Source organism: Cornus florida, unplaced genomic scaffold (assembly GCF_030987335.1).
Source record: "Cornus florida cultivar Cherokee Brave unplaced genomic scaffold, ASM3098733v1 CherokeeBrave_3.0.0_Hap2_Chr10, whole genome shotgun sequence".
Classification (NCBI taxonomy): domain Eukaryota; kingdom Viridiplantae; phylum Streptophyta; class Magnoliopsida; order Cornales; family Cornaceae; genus Cornus; species Cornus florida.
In genome coordinates this window covers 116,133,170-116,149,795 of record NW_026775580.1, presented here as the reverse complement: position 1 = coordinate 116,149,795, position 16,626 = coordinate 116,133,170, and the positions used below count along the sequence as shown (strand labels likewise).

At 34.7% G+C, this 16,626-nt stretch overlaps 1 pseudogene; it reads left to right on the top strand.

The window, feature by feature from the left end:
* The first annotated feature begins 8,333 nt into the window (after nt 1-8,333).
* LOC132280081 (gamma-glutamyl peptidase 3-like) lies at nt 8,334-9,753 on the top strand (annotated as a pseudogene).
* Nucleotides 9,754-16,626: the final 6,873 nt, after the last annotated feature.

Genomic DNA, 16,626 nt, shown 5'->3' with positions numbered 1-16,626 from the left:
CATGGAATGTAAATTTTATAAACTTTGTTATCTTGTAAGAGACTATGCAGAATCATGTGTAATTATGTTGTTAACGAACTTAAGTAAATGTTGTAATCCATATTCTATGATTTCTTATGTGTTGGGACAGGATTTATGTAGTTGTAGGGATTTATAGCAAGACTTATGCATAGTTTCAAGTTAATGGCAGTTCAATTGAAAGTGCAGCTCGCAGGACCATTTTGGTCGACCGATTCTTCAAGTAGCTTCCATCACTGTTTGGACCACAACCGGCTGACCGAAATAGCCATTTCGGTCGACCGGTACAGGAGCTATTCCGGCCGACCAAAGCTCCATTTCAGTCTATCGATTTGCCGTTGGTTGCTCACTTTGCTTTCTCTTTCCAGTACAATTATCCACGAGTCTTGGAAAGTCGTTTAGGATCTTTATTGATCATATTTTGTATATGTTAATGATGTAATAATCCTGAACTTAATGGTATTGACTTAGATGACCTCGGGTTTGGGTAAGGACTCGGTTAGTGGTTCGGACCTTGGATCATTATAATTATTTCTGGTATAGACAGTTCATGGCCATACAGAACTCTTTACACTATAACATCCCAAAACTTTCACTTTTAGCACTCTATATAAGTTATCGGTATACCTCAAAAGCATAATATATCACACAAGAAATGTGAATAGCCCAGTGCGAAAAAAAAAAAAATGGATGTGACATACTTTATAGAGAAGGGAAGAAAAGTAATGTTATAAAAAATATATATATAATTATAATACTACCCTTAAACAAATTCAATATTAATAATCTCTATTTTCTTCTTTGGTAGCAAAGGTTGTTAATTAAATATTAATAATCTCTATTAATATTCAATTGCTTTATTAATAATTGTTTACGCTCCACCTATAAATAAGTAGCCTACAAATATTCTACTATGGGTGGCAAGGGAGGTTTTCTTGGGGTAGATTGTGATGGTGAGGTTTGCATAAACTATTTATATATGTTTTGACATACATATTCTTTGTTTAATTCCCTGCTTAGAATATGAAAATATGTAGGGGTGATTGGGCTACAAAAGGGCATACAGTTTGACCACTTTGAATCCCAAGGACCCAGCAGCCTACTTAATTATAACCCAATCAAGCCCTCTAATCCAATTAATTATCAATATAGGGTCTAGCGCGTCCAATATCAAGTCAGTAGTAGAACAATTCTATTATACCAAATATATATGATTCAAGTCACCATCCTATATTTTATTTTTATGTATGAATCACCAAATGATATTGAGTAAACTTACAGATCGAACGAGCTACAATAAATTAGGAAATGCATTATTATTCAGGAGCTTCAAAAGTAAGCGATTTTTATTTATTTATTTCACCATGCATTATTCAGGTGCTTGAAAGGGACGTGGTTGTTTTACAACCCAGAAGAAACCGTGTCTTTGTTTTTCACATGGCTACAGAAACTCCCTTTTATTTTCTCCGTGTGTTTGTGTGTGTGTATATATATATTTTACACATTATTTTATTTTTTCAGTAAATATGTTATTTTAAAAAAAAATTAGTTAAAGGTAAGCTTGTATTGAAGATAAAATAGATACATGAAACCCTCAAAGAAGAGGGGATAACAAAATCACATGAAGGCTAAGGCCATTAACAGAGACAAAAAGACAACAAAAGGTTAAAGGACCTATACAATACACAGCAACCATTGAAACATGGCAAAAACCAAGTCTTGTTTCTTGTGAACAAAGAAGGGAGACATTGCTATATTCCAATCACAGCTTCTTCTACCTTCCAGAACCTCAAAAACCAGTGATTCAGCTTTAAGTAATCAACCAAGAGTGCCCATAAGCTGCTCCACAAGCCTGTGCAAACAAATTGTGAAGATCAACCTCAGCTGAAATCCCTCTTAGCTCAGCACAGTTTTTTAACTTAATTGCTACTAGTTTAGCTCGAACACAAGATTTAACTTGTGAGAAGATGTGATTAGGGCTGGAGTATGCATTTCTGAATGCTCTTCTATTTCTCTCCAACCAGAGATAGTAGATTGCTGCAGACAACAAAAGTTTATGAACTAAAAATCTTCCAGAGGACCAATGAGTTGAGCACCAGTTAATCAGCTCATTCCAGCAGTTGGGTAGAATATAGAATCCTACAACCTCTTGTATAGCAATCCAAACATGTGAACTGAAACAACATTTGAAGAACAAATGATCCATTGATTCATTCTTAGCCATACATAGATAACACCTGTTAGTATAATGCTTGTGAAGCATAGGCTTTGAATCCAATGTATACAGTCTACCTCTAACAGCAAGCCAGACAATGCAACTATGATTAGGGATGTGATGTTTGAACCAAATTAATTTGTGCCAAATAAAGAATGGAGAAGAAGGGGCAAAGTAAGCAATAGTTTGGAAGAATGAGTAAGCTCCAGAAGAACTAGGCAACCAATGAATACTATCCATTTGCTCTGAGGGAGATTGTAAAGAGTACAGCTGAGAAAGGAAATTAACAGACTGAAAAAATTGAGGGTAAGCTAGAGATAGAGGGATCATCCAATGTCCATTGGAAATTAGGCTATCAACTGTGGCTGAGGAGTCCAGTTGAAGAATTTCTAAGTCATTTTGAGACACCCCCAACATTTTTCACGCATAAGTTGATCAGGCTTATACACGAAAAACGAGGGATATCAAAAACAATTGGCAATATACAAGCATGGAATACAAAATGATGATAATAAAAGAATTTAGACAGGAAAGGAACACTAAATAATACAACATCCATCCATCCTTTATTTAAATACAGTACTCCATTACAACTTGGAAATCCTATGTCAAGGATCCCTAAATATAAACCTGAGAGTTCAACGTCAAAAGTAAATAAAAACTGAAACTGAAGTAATACGTAAAACTTCTACCCTGAACTGGATCGTAAGAGTAGATGAGTTCGGATGGTGGTCCCACACTGCTAACCTCAACCTTGGAACGGGTACTGACCGTATCCTGAAATAACAACAATGGTGGGTCAACCCCACGAGCAAGTTCTCTCTACTATGACCCAAATCAGATAATCAAATAAATTAATCATTATGAATCGGACGAGTACTATATCTGTATACATCCTAAGGAAACTATCAAATGTATAACATGACCTCAACCAGAATAGACGGTGATCACTTAGACTCACACTAGGTGGTTAAGTGTCGCCTTTCCCTACTTGGGAAATCAGCTATTATACATGGTGCACGATACTGACAACACAGACTATAACGAACTACACAGTGATAACACCTCTCAATGTACTAATGAATATACTGAGCATATCAATTAGGCAACACATGCCAATAATATTAAACCACATACCCCGACAGCCACACATCTGTCTATCGCAACGAATGCATAAGGTATAAATGAGTCTAAACTTATTAGCCAGCTCACATGGTTCTATATGGCAACACATTCATATAATATAAATGTGACATAATTTAAACAGTCCATTTATTTTCCGGAAATGCACACAGCATAATAATAATGATTTGTATATCATTAACAACATAAATAATCCTGTAATGTATAACAGACAATTTATTTGAATTAAAACCATGTAATCATTTAATTTTAACATTAATGATTAATACCGTTTAATAAAATAATAACACAATTAATAATTAACAATGTCATTAAATTAACTACATTCGTTTAATGGTGATCTGTATTGAAAACGATACAATTAATATTTAAAATATTAATCGGACATAATAATAACTAACGGGTAATAAAATAATAATTTAATGTCCCGTTAAACCCGTAAGTACCAACCATAGGCCCAAAAATGCAAGTTTAAGGTTCTGGAAATTACAAAACAGTCCATAGGGGTATTCTGGACTTTTCCAGTAGTTGTATGGGTCCCTCACGCGCCCCCACGCGCCTCCACTATTCCCACACGCGCACGCGTTTGCACGCGCCCCCATGCGCGTCTGGAATCAGTCACGCGCGCGCACGCGCTGCCACGCGCGCATTAATGGTTCCTGCTGACGTGGCGTGTGCTGGTTGGTCGGTTGTACCGTTTCTATGTGGGCGCGCTACACTGGATTGATCTCAATGATCATCCTTTAATCCAATGGTCCTTGAATTGCACGTATCCTAATATTGTATACTATGCTACATAGAATCAATCTAGTGGTCAAAAGCTAATCCAACGGCTGCTGATGTAAGTGCATGGGAACTCTTGTGCGCTGCCTCACACCGGATTACTCCGGTTGTCTTCCCCACTGCCAGTGACCGGAATCTCGCCGGAAAATTCGCCGGAAATTACAGAAAAATCCCGAAAAATTCCAGAAAATTCTAGAAAATTTCCCAAATCCTTAAATAATTATTTTTAGCTATATTTTAATTACATAGGCTAATAAATAAATATCTAACACCTTTAATAATTAAAATTTCATTTCTTTAATAAACTAAAAATTTATTTATTTAAAATTCCTAGCATGCTTCTAACCTCTACAATAGCCGAATAAATTAATTGAATAATTTATGGATTCAAAGGGGAAAAATAGATAATAACTTGCCTTTTTGGATTTAAAATAAATCCGCCGGTTGCGCGTAATCGGGTAAATTTTTCCTACACCGGTCCAAACTCCTTTCTTTCTCTCTCTTCCTTTCCACACTTTTACAATGGCTCACTAAAAGTTATAATTTGATTCTAACTCCCTTTCCTTCCTTCTAAGGTAGGCTAGCTAATTTATATACAATTTATATAATATAAATATTACAAATATCTATTTTTGTATTTAATTAACCACATTCCCAACCATATGGCTTTAAGGCAAGTAAGCCAAGTCAAGCAAGATGTCCTAAGGTTCAACTATGGGAATGAAATCCTATCCTAAGATTTAATTTCTTCATCATTACATTGATTTAATACTATTATTATTTATAATAAATATTATTATTATTATTATTATTAAACTATTATAATTATTATTATTATAAATATTATTATTATATTATTATTATTATTACATAAGAATACATTATATCATCATAATACTTTATAACATAAATATAATACTTTAATTAACTAATATTGCTTAATTAAACATAATCAACAAATAAAATTATTAATAATAATACATACACAATTAAATGAATAAATTTACTATTTTAACATATACAATTAATTTACATGCACCATTAAATGAACTTAATATAATAATATAGCATGCACAATAATAAGTAAAGAAATCCACACATAAATGAATTTAAATAAACTAAACTCTTTAATAAAATACGGGGTATTACACATTTAATCCCAACTGATTTACAATTGGGCCCTTTGGAAACCAAAAGTCCAGCCAAAGCTTTGTGTCTTTTCCGCAGCCAACCTTAGAATAAATGATACTTCTAGCCATTTCTCTGAGCTTCAACAAGTTCCTCCAAAAACCAGAGCTGAGTGAGGTTGCCTTTAGGTACCAGAAACTTTTCCCCTTAACAAGATAGTCATAGGACCAAGCAACCCAAAGACTTTCCTTCCTTAGACATAATTTCCAAATATGCTTAAGGCATGCAATTCTGTTAGAGAGCTCGAGGTCAGGAAATCCCAATCCCCCATAAATTTTAGGTCTACATACTGCATTCCAGGCAACCTTAGCTCCACTTTTCTTTATCTCAACCCCAGACCTGTAGAAGCTCCTAAGAATCCTGTTAATTTCATCAAAGACCTTCCTAAGTAACACAAAAGCTTGAGACCAGTAAGCTTGGATAGAACACAGCACTGATTTAATGAGGACTGCCCTTCCAGCATAAGAGAGAAACTTAGATGTCCAAGAGCCAATTCTTTTAGTGATTCTTCCCACAAGTGTTTGACAATCCCTTGCCTTAATTGCTGTAGCAGAGAGGGGCATTCCCAAGTATGTTACTGGTAAAGTACCAGCATCAAATTGCAAGAGTGATAAAATAGAGAATTTTATGTGAGAATCCACCCTTGAAAAGAAAATTTTGCTTTTAGCAGGGTTAAGTTGCAGACCAGAAAAAGAACAAAACAGGTTAAGAGCATTCACCAAACTTTGCACTGAATCAGAATTTGCATGAGAAAACATCAACAAGTCATCTGCAAATGAGAGATGAGTGATACTCAATTTTCTGCACCTCCAATGATACTTGAAGCTAGGATTTTGCCTGACTTGGTGGTTAATTGTGAGAGTGAGAACCTCCATTGCAAGGACAAAAAGCAATGGAGAGATGGGATCCCCTTGTCTAATGCCCTTCCTACCCTTAAAAAATCCAAACAGTTCACCATTGAGGGAGATGGAATAGGCTGGGGTGGTGATGCACTGAGATATCCAATGAATAAATGTTGATGGAAAAACAAAGAGATGTAAGAAGTCAAGAATAAACTACCAATGAATTTAATCGAAGGCTTTCATGAGGTCAATTTTTAGAGCACAATTAGGGGGATGGTTAACCTTATTGTAACCATTCAATAACTCATGGGCTAGAATAATATTTTCAGTGATATATCTCCCTTTAATAAAAGCATTCTGGTTTGGGCTGATTAGGTATGGAAGTAAAGGTGCGGGCTTGTTAGCCAACAGCTTTGAGATGGTTTTGTAAATAAGGTTGCAGCATGAGATTGGTCTAAAATCATTAACTGTAGAGGGATTAGAGATCTTTGGTACTAGGGCAATGTTAGAACAATTGATCTCAGTGAGCATTTTGCCAGTGAGGAAAAAGTCTTTAACAGCTAAAATGACATCCTGACCAATGATATGCCATGTGTGTCTGAAGAAGGCTGAGTTATATCCATCAGGACCTGGGCTTTTGAAGGGTGAAATGAAAGTATACAATTTCGAATCTCAAGGCTAATAGGTATAGAGGTGAGGGTAGGAAGGACATGACTAGGAATAGTTTTAGTAATGCGATGGGAAAAAGATGCCATACCTTGATAATGTGCATAATCCTACCCAAGAATAGTGGTGAAATGGTTGAGAAATTCATTCTTCATATCCTCCCCAAACAGTTGAGAGCCATACGAGTTAAAAATTGATTGGACTTTTCTTCTGTTAGCCTTTGAACCAAAACTCCTCATGAAGAAAGCAGTGTTCTGGTCCCCCTTCTTGAGCTAGTGCACTTGGGCTTTCTGTTTGTAGAATAATTCTTCTACAAGTGAGAGCTCAGTGAACTTGGAAGACAACTCATTTTGATTCAATCTAAGTGAGTCATCATTAGGGTTGAGGTCCAAGGTTCTTTGACAGAGTGAAAGCTCCTCTCTACAGGCTGCAACTCTAGTTAAGATATCACTAAAGGATGCTTTATTTAGCAGCTTAAGAGGTTGCTTCAGTGATCTCAGTTCTTGTACAAGTATGAACATTCTAGAACCATGGATCACTCTCTGCCATTCCTGAGAAACAATGTTCAAAAAGGAGGGATCTAGAATCCAAAAGTTAAAGAAACCTAAATGGGATGTTTCTTTTAAGAGTAAGTTCTCCAAACCTTACCACCATTGGGGAGTGGTCAGAGATACCCTGTGGGAGGAACTCATATTCAGCTTATGGGAAAAGGGAAATAAAATTGTAATTAACCAGGACACTGTCCAGCTTTCTTGTGATATTGGCACATCCATAACTTCCATTTGACCAAGTGTGAAAAACCCCAGTGAACCTCATGTCTTCCAGCCCATTTCTATCCAAGCACTCCTTGAAATCTTGCATTCCTGTTGTCCATCTAAGAGCTCCTCCAAAAGAGTCATTCACATGGAACAAGACATTAAAGTCACCCATCAAAATCTATGGCTCACATGAAAGGCTAAAAGAATTTAGTGTTCTCTATAGGGATTTCCTATCTACTGTGGTATTAGCAGCATAAATAAATGAAGCCAATACCTTCTTTTTGAGATCAATAAGCTCAATTTCACAGTTAATTACCTGACAATGCTCCATTGCTCTAAGCATTGAAACTTTCTGAGGATCCCATAGAACCCAAACCCTTCCTAAAACTGATGATAGGTAATTGCATTTGATTTGCCACTGTGAGGCAATGAAGTGATGAATAGACTCCATATTGTCACTGCAAACTTTGGTTTCCAAAATATCTGATGACCAACCTATTTGTCTTTGCTCCTCCTATAAATTAAAGCCATTCTCTAAAATTCCAAACTCAACCATTATCTCTCTACATATCTAGCTCTCTTGTTTCTCTCCCTACATATCTAGCTCTCTTGTTTCTCTCTCTACATATCTCTCTCGCAGTAATAGTTTTAGTTTCCATCGAGCAATACTTTTTCTTGTTTTGTTCTCTGATCTCTTGGGTACCTAGCTAGCTCAGGAAGATGAAGGTTAATCAAACAACAGAGAAAAGGTATGGGTTGTTACTCGCGCGGCAAATGATTCCGAGTACGTGAAGGAGACGTATGGTGGCTACTTCAATGTGTTTGTAGCAGCTTTTCGTGAAGAAGGAGAAAGATGGGACTTGTTTAGGGTTGTTGAAGGAGAATTTCCAGACATGAATGATCTTCACAATTATGATGGTTTCGTCATCAGTGGAAGCCCTTTCGATGCTTATGGCAATGAAGCCTGAATTCTCAAACTTTGCTTTCTCTTGCAAACCCTAGACTCAATGAACAAGAAACTTCTTGGTATTTGCTTCGGTCACCAGGTAATTATTAACTTATATATATATATATATATATATATATGAAGGAACTTAGTTAAGGTTTAACGGTTGTTGGTAGTGAATACTTAAATATTTAATAATGTAAATTTTTTTTATGGATTTTTTTACAAGTTCTGTGCAGAGCATTGGGTGGAAAAGTAGGAAAATCTTATAGTGGTTGGGATCTTGGGCTAAGAAAAGTGAATATAATGAAAGACGACTCCCCATGCAGCTTTCTTGATGGTTTGGATGAAAATCTACCGGCCCTCTCAATCATTGAGTGCCACCAAGACGAGGTAACACTCTCTCTAGATCTCTCTTTTATATATACATGCATTGTGTACAATTATATATGTACGTATTATTATATATTAATCAAAGACATATATATATATACGTTGAAGATCAACAAAGTAATTTCCAACAATAAATGGATCCAACAGGTGTGGCAAGTTCCTGTGGGTGCTAAAGTGATGGCTTGTTCAGAGAAAACTGGTGTGGAGATGTTCACAATTGGAGAACACATTTTAGGGATTCAAGGCCATCCGGAGTACACCAAAGACATCCTTAACAATATCATTCAGCGTCTTCTAAATAACAACTCTATAGAGGTAATTCAATTTAATTAGTTTCTTATTCATTCAATTTTTATTAAAAAATATATATATATATATATGTCATATATCCTAATTTTTGGCTACTTGACAATTACAGAAAACTTTTGCGGAAGACGTGAAATCAAAAATACTGCTAGCTGAACCGGATAGGAAGTGTTGGGGAAGGATTTGCAAAAGTTTTCTCAACGCTAGATAGGAACTAAAGACAACATCACATGATCATATTTTCACGAGGGCCTGATTTTTTTTTTTTTCATCATTTGTTCAATTAATTTGTAATTACCTGTTACTAATTAATGTTTTATATTTAAACTAACCTAATTTGGTTTATTAGCATAAATAAGTTTGATTGCAATGTATACTCTGACTCTTTCCCATAATGTCTTAAGCCTTGAAGATTCATTTATGAAATTTGAGCAAATTATTTCATTTTTTTAGATTTGCCCAGACTTATTTAAGAATTCGTACAAAACTTTCCAAAATTTGCTGTTTTATGAGTATATAGAGTTTATGAATCAGAATGTGTACCACAACAAATTGTATGATGACAAAGCATACAGCCAGGGACAGTTATTTGAGCTAACAATGAATGCAGTATATTAATTTGGACTATGAAAATGACTAATTAAATATTAATTAATTCTACAATTTTAACTTAATTTAAAGATAACAAATAAAATATGCACCAAACAGAAGTGTTGCAGTGAGCCCTCTACTTAGTTGGAAATAGAGTCCTCTACTTAGTTGTATTTGGTATAAATAGTCAATTAAAAATTATTTGGTTAGGCAATTCACTGCAAATATTCGGTGTGAGTATCACAACTCATCTTGTATTGGCCTAATTGAATTACAACCAACAAGCTCGTGCAGTTTCACTGTTGTGTTTTTTTTTATTTATTTGAATGGGTAAGCTTTTATAAAAGAGAAAAAGCTTTACAAGTCCAAAGCTGGACAAAAGAACTTTAGGAACATTCTCCAAGGGATAACAGGCAAAACAAAACAAATCTGCACTCACAATACATAGATGCACTGACCAAACAATGAGTATTCCAACTACCAGCCCAACTTTTCTATGTCTGCAAATTCAATCTACCAGCCATGACAAAACAACAATCAATCCAGTCACAACAAGCTCCATAGCACTAATCCAGCAACAAAGTTTGGCCATTAGCAAATAAACAACCTTTGGCAAAAGTTCTTGCAATTCTGCCACTGTACTGATATGCCTTGACACACCCTAACCAAATTTACACTACTTAATAAATTGAATAAATTGGAATATATCTAACCATCTGCATTAACCTCATTCAACATGACATCATTATTGATAAGTGCTTAAATATTGCACATTTCAGCACCTAAGTTAGGGTATTTCAGTCTTTGCATCTATCTTAATTTCATGTTTTAGTCCTAATTTATATTTATGTGTATTTCAGGGTGATAAAGTTAAAATGAGCAAAGAACGGTCCATTAAAGCCTTTTTGGAGTCAAGCAAAGATATTCATAAAAAGTTCAGAAAATGACAAAAAGAGGTCGTAGCCCATTGCTCGTATAGTGTGTTTATTCTTCGAAAGCGGTCAATCTCGGACCTTTGATGATGTTCCCAAAGATGAAGAAGCAAACCAATTAGCCCAGAGCTAAATAAGGCTTAAAGGAAATTTCCAACTCTTGGGGGATCGATCCCCCAGGACTTGGCAACATTACAGATTTTTTTTTATTGTTTGGGCTTATTTTGTGAACTATTGGACTTCAATAGGGTTGTTACTTAAGGCCCAGTAAGCCATTAGATTAGGGTTAGTATTTATTTTATTTAGGTGAATATTATTTTGATTATTAAGTTTTTAGTATTCTGTATCGATATTTTTATTCTCTGGAAAAACACGGGAAAGAGGAGAAAAAGTAAGAACAGGCTAGGGTTTTGAGAAGAAGCTCAGAGATGATGAATCCAAGGATGGAGATTATTCTGTCTTCAACTCCATCAACCATGAGTGGCTAATTCTCCTACTTAGGGTTGGATAAACCCTAAGCATGTAACCTATTCTCTCTCTCTTTTCATACTTTTTGGGGATTTATTTATGTAATTGATGTATAGGCTTGAATAACATAATTTAATTCTTTCAATTGTTTATTCGTATTAATCTCATGTTGTCTTATGTGTTATTGATGAATAAACAAGCTATACACTTGAATTCCTTGTAAATTGATTCTTGTGATGTCTATGCATGTGGTTAATTAGTTGTAATCGTGTTCAAATTGATGGAAAATTACTTTTATTTGATGGATGGCACTACATGTTTAGGTTAATTTATTGTCTAATTAGTTTTAAATTCATGTTTAATTAGTTTAATTTAAGATTAATTAATTTAATTGCAATTCAATTATTAGATAAGTAGACCATCCATACTTATGTTTGAATTCTATACTTTTTGTCACAATTGCATTATCTTCTAGATTAATGTAAGCTAGAATTGTAACTTGAATTGATGGACCATTCTTTGGATTGGTAAATTGCACTACACTTAGTTTATTTGTCATTAGGTATGCAATTCAAGCTTGAAATTGATGCTTCATACTTTTCTTTGCGAGTATCAGTTACATTAGAATTACATTTAATTATTTCCCCAATTAGTTGAAAGTGAGTGAATTAAGGAATGTGCTTAGTGGTGAATCCTACACCCTAAGTCTATTTCCAATCTTTTATACTCTACTCTTTATTTGCATTATTAAGTTTAAAATTAGTCTAATCACAAAACCAAACCTTTTTAGCAATTATATAAGCACTAAAGTATAATTCAATTCTGAAAAACCTATAATTGTTTAGATCTCTTGGGACGATCCCTGCTCACTTCATACTCCATAGTATAAGTGTTTAGTGGTTTTATAAATTTTAAAATATGGTGCCCACTTGACATTATTTCTAAACCTAAAGTGTTGTGCATTATTTTGTGCACACGCTTGGTCGCACCAATTATATATCAGAGTACCTGCTTAACAATTTATAATTTAAAACAAATTATAGGCCTGTTATGCAAATTTTGACAAACTAAATCGTTAACGACAAGTTACACTATTAAATTCTACTACAATATTTACATCTTAAACATAAGACGTTCCATTGTTCCTTTCCCCATTCCCACTCAAGATTCTAGACCTTGCAGTAGCGACCCAACCTTGTACCTGAAAATATAGATATGGAATAAGTGAGCTTAAAGCCCAGTGAATGCATCACTACCACATCAGCATAATATTAACAAATATTATCTGACAACTTCAATTAAATTACATTAACATATAACTTCCAGCTTTATAGTCATAAAAATATAGTAATCTCCTTCTAGGCCAGAGTATGGACCTTATGTAAATATAGTACTCTCTTTCTTGGCCAGAGTATGGACTTTATATAATATATTACTCTCCTTCCAGGCCAGAGTATGGACCTTATATAAATATATTACTCTCCTTCCAGGCCAGAGTATAGACCTTATATAAATATATTACTCTCCTTTCAGGTCAGAGTATGGACCTTATATAATATATTCATATTATATCAACAATCCTCATTTCATATAAACATTCTCAATACATCAATTATCACAGTCAAATATAAAACTTCCAGTGAGTACACTCATCTTGGCTACTTTTCAAATTATTTATTTTTCCTTCGGTACTGTTGATGTGGTCCTTTCCGTTTCCTTACCTAAACAATATTATAACCATGTCATATTCATTTCTAAAGAGAAATAAATAATAAACATCACCCTACTAATAAACCTCAATCTCCATATACCATCATAACATGAATATTACTCCTGAATATTTATATCAAAATTCAAAACAACAATTCTAATTCACTAACGCTTTTATCAACCCAAAGAATTCAATACTTGAACTGAATAAAATAAATAAGTATAGGTGCTAATTACACATAACCAATTGACCAGGCTATTTCTGCAGAGTTTACAAAATAAATACCCAATATAAAATAATAAAAAGAAAAGTATGAACTTCAGCTCTACTACTTTTTATAGAACAGCCCAGCAATATTTCTTCTTTTCTTTTCTTTTCTTTTCCTTCTTTCTCTCTCTTTTCTTCTCACTCTTTTTCCCTCAACCTATTCTCTTCTCTCCTGCTTAAACTTCTCAAAGTTCACTGTATTCTATTTTTTTTTTTTTTTTTCGTTACTCCTTGGTTCTGTTGTAAGAACCCACCGCCTTATAAAAAAAAACTACTTAAAGAAACCTTCATATACCCATTTAATATTATTTTGACTACAATTAAATGGGTCACCAAACAAGCTTCCAGCAGAAACTTTAAGACCACCACATATCTTAAACACCACCACATATCTATACATAATCAATTTACATTCCACAAACAAGCATAATGGAAACACATGTCCCATTACTCAGCAGATATGTATATACATATATCTTTTATTTTAATAAAACTTTGAACGACAAAAGACTCCACCACACTTTATTCTTATCAATCCTATATATACACATATTAATTTGTAGCTACGTGTTGTATGTGTGAGTTAGTACTGGCCACCCACATGCATTTAATTGCTTAGTCACAAAACAAGCATCCAAAAGAAACTTTATAATGTAACCCATTACCATAATATTATATTTTACTAAGTTCACCAACACCTATGTATCATGCACCCACTTCACAACTTAAATTCACCAAATATATTCATGTAATCACACCCACAAACGAGGTCCATGCTACTAGCTTACTTTGTAAGCTTTAACCCAACACTTAAATTTCACAAAAATAACCCACGTACGTACTCTATAAAATATTTATATATAAATCATGTTTAACAAAAATTTAAATTATGCTAATGAAATTAATTTTTTGTTTCGGGGTCTTAAACGCCTCAAATCAGTTCCACACTTGAGTTGAATTGAAGCAAGTCTAGCTCTGATGCTAGTCTTAATCATTCTTATGATGAGATAGGGATGGGAAGATCTATTTATAAATGCCCTTGTGTTCCTTTCTTGCCAAATGAAATAGATAGTTGCAGAGAGAAGAAGTTTATGAGTAAGCCATTTACCATGAGACCAATTATAAGAACACCAATCAATAAGCTCTCTCCAACTGTTAGGCTTGGTGTAGAAGCCTGCCACATGTTGAATGAACTCCCAAATTGCACAACCGTATCTGCACTTGAAGAAAATATGGTCCAATGATTCCCAGTCCGCAAGGCAATGATAACAGGCATTGGTGTAATGTTTTCCTCATTACAATAGAATCAAGAGTATACAGCCTCGCTTTGAGTGCCAACCACATAATATGTCCATGTTTTGGGGATGTGGTTTTTGAACCAGATGAGATGCTGCCAAGCAAATAACAAAGAGGGTGGTGCATAGCATTCCATTGTAAGCTTGTGAGAGTAATCAAGAAGGGCACTTGGAAACCACTGTATTAAATCAAGTGCTGCAGTTGGGGGAGAAAGGGATTGAAGTTGTGTAATAAATGCTTATGAATGCTGTTGTAGAAAACCTCAGACTGTCCATTGTGAATTATCAATTAGACACTCAACTTTAAGCTGGGGTCCAACTGTAAAACTTCACCATCAGTCAAACCAAGCTGTGATGATATAAGGCCATCAGGTAACCAGTAGTCCAACCATAAACTTGTATTTTTTCCCTCCCCCACCTTATGTTTGACAAGACCCCTAGCCATACCCCCTTAGCTTGAGTATTCTTCTCTAAAACCCTGAGCTCAATGAAGAGGGTTTGACAGTCCAGACACTCTTTGCCTTAATAAGGTATTCATAAATCGAAGCAACCCAAAGACTATCTTTTTTGATACATGATTTCCAAATGTGCTTAAGGCTTGAATATCTATTTGTCAAATCCAAACAAGGAAAACCAAGACCACCACTAAGTTTAGTTCTACAAATGGCTGACCATGCCACTTTTGCCCATCCCTTTCTTGTTTCAATCCCTGACCAGTAATAATTTCTAATAATCTGATTAATCTGATCAATGACTTTCAATGGAAGAATGAAGGCTTGTGTCCAATAGGCTTGTATAGAAAAGAAGATGGATTTGATTAGGACTGTTATTCCTGCGTCTGACAAAAACCTTCAGGCCCATATACCTATTCTTGCTATGATTCTTTGTACCAAAGTTTGACAGTCAGTGGAGTTTATAGCTGAGGAAGAGAGTGGAAGGCCCAGGTATTTGATTAGTAAAACACCAACATCAAATTGTAACAATGAAGTGATATTGGATTTTGTTTGTGGATCTACCCCAGCAAAGAAAAGTTGACTTTTGGAGGGGTTGACAGAGAAGCCTGATGTATTTAAAAACTTATTTAAGGCTATAAACACGACTGTCACAGAGGAAAGGTTACCATAACTGAACAAAATTACATTATCTGCAAATGTCAAATATGTAATTCCCAACTTTCTATACCTCCAGTGGTATTTGAAGCTAGGATTCCGTGAAACAGAGTTGGTGATAGCCAGTGAAAGGACCTCCATAGCAAAAACAAACAATAAGGGTGATAATGGATCCCCTTGCCTAATTCCTCTCTTACCTTTAAAGAATCCAAACAGCTCTCCATTCAAAGAGATGGAGTAAGAAAGTGTGGTGATACATTGCTCAATCCATTTAATAAATTGATCAGGAAAATCATACAAAAATAGTTTGTATAAAATGAACTGCCAGTGCAAGGAGTCAAAAGCTTTTTTAAGATCAATTTTGAGTATACAACAAGGTGAGTGTGAAGCACTATGGTAACCATTAATCAAAAGCTCATGTGCAAGTATGATATTATCTGTGATTTGTCTATTCTTTATAAAAGCATTTTATGCAGGATTAATGAGAGTAGGTAATACAGTGCTTAGCTTGGTTGTAATGAGCTTGGATATGCATTTATATAGAAGATTACAACAAGAGATTGGTCTAAAGTCACTAACTGTAATGGGATTTGGTACCTTAGGAACTAGAGCAATATATGAACAGTTAATATCAGAGAGCATTCTTCCAGAGATAAAGAAATCCCTTATTGCAGTAGTGATGTCTTGGCCTATGATTGGCCAAGCATGATTAAAGAAACAATAATTAAAGCCATCAGGTCCAGGGCTTTTATAAGGGTGAAAGGAAATAATGCAGCTCTGAATCTCCAAGTCTGTTAGAATTTATGATACCCCTCGACTCCGAGACGTAGGTTGATCAGGCCCAAGCCCAAACCCGAGGGAATACCAAACAATTAATATTTAAATTAACACAGAATATAAAAGAATTTAATGAATACATAATAAAGCTGAAAAAAAATTCTAAATATAAAATCCTCAAAAGTTATAAATTAATATAATCCAAACTTTCTAAAACC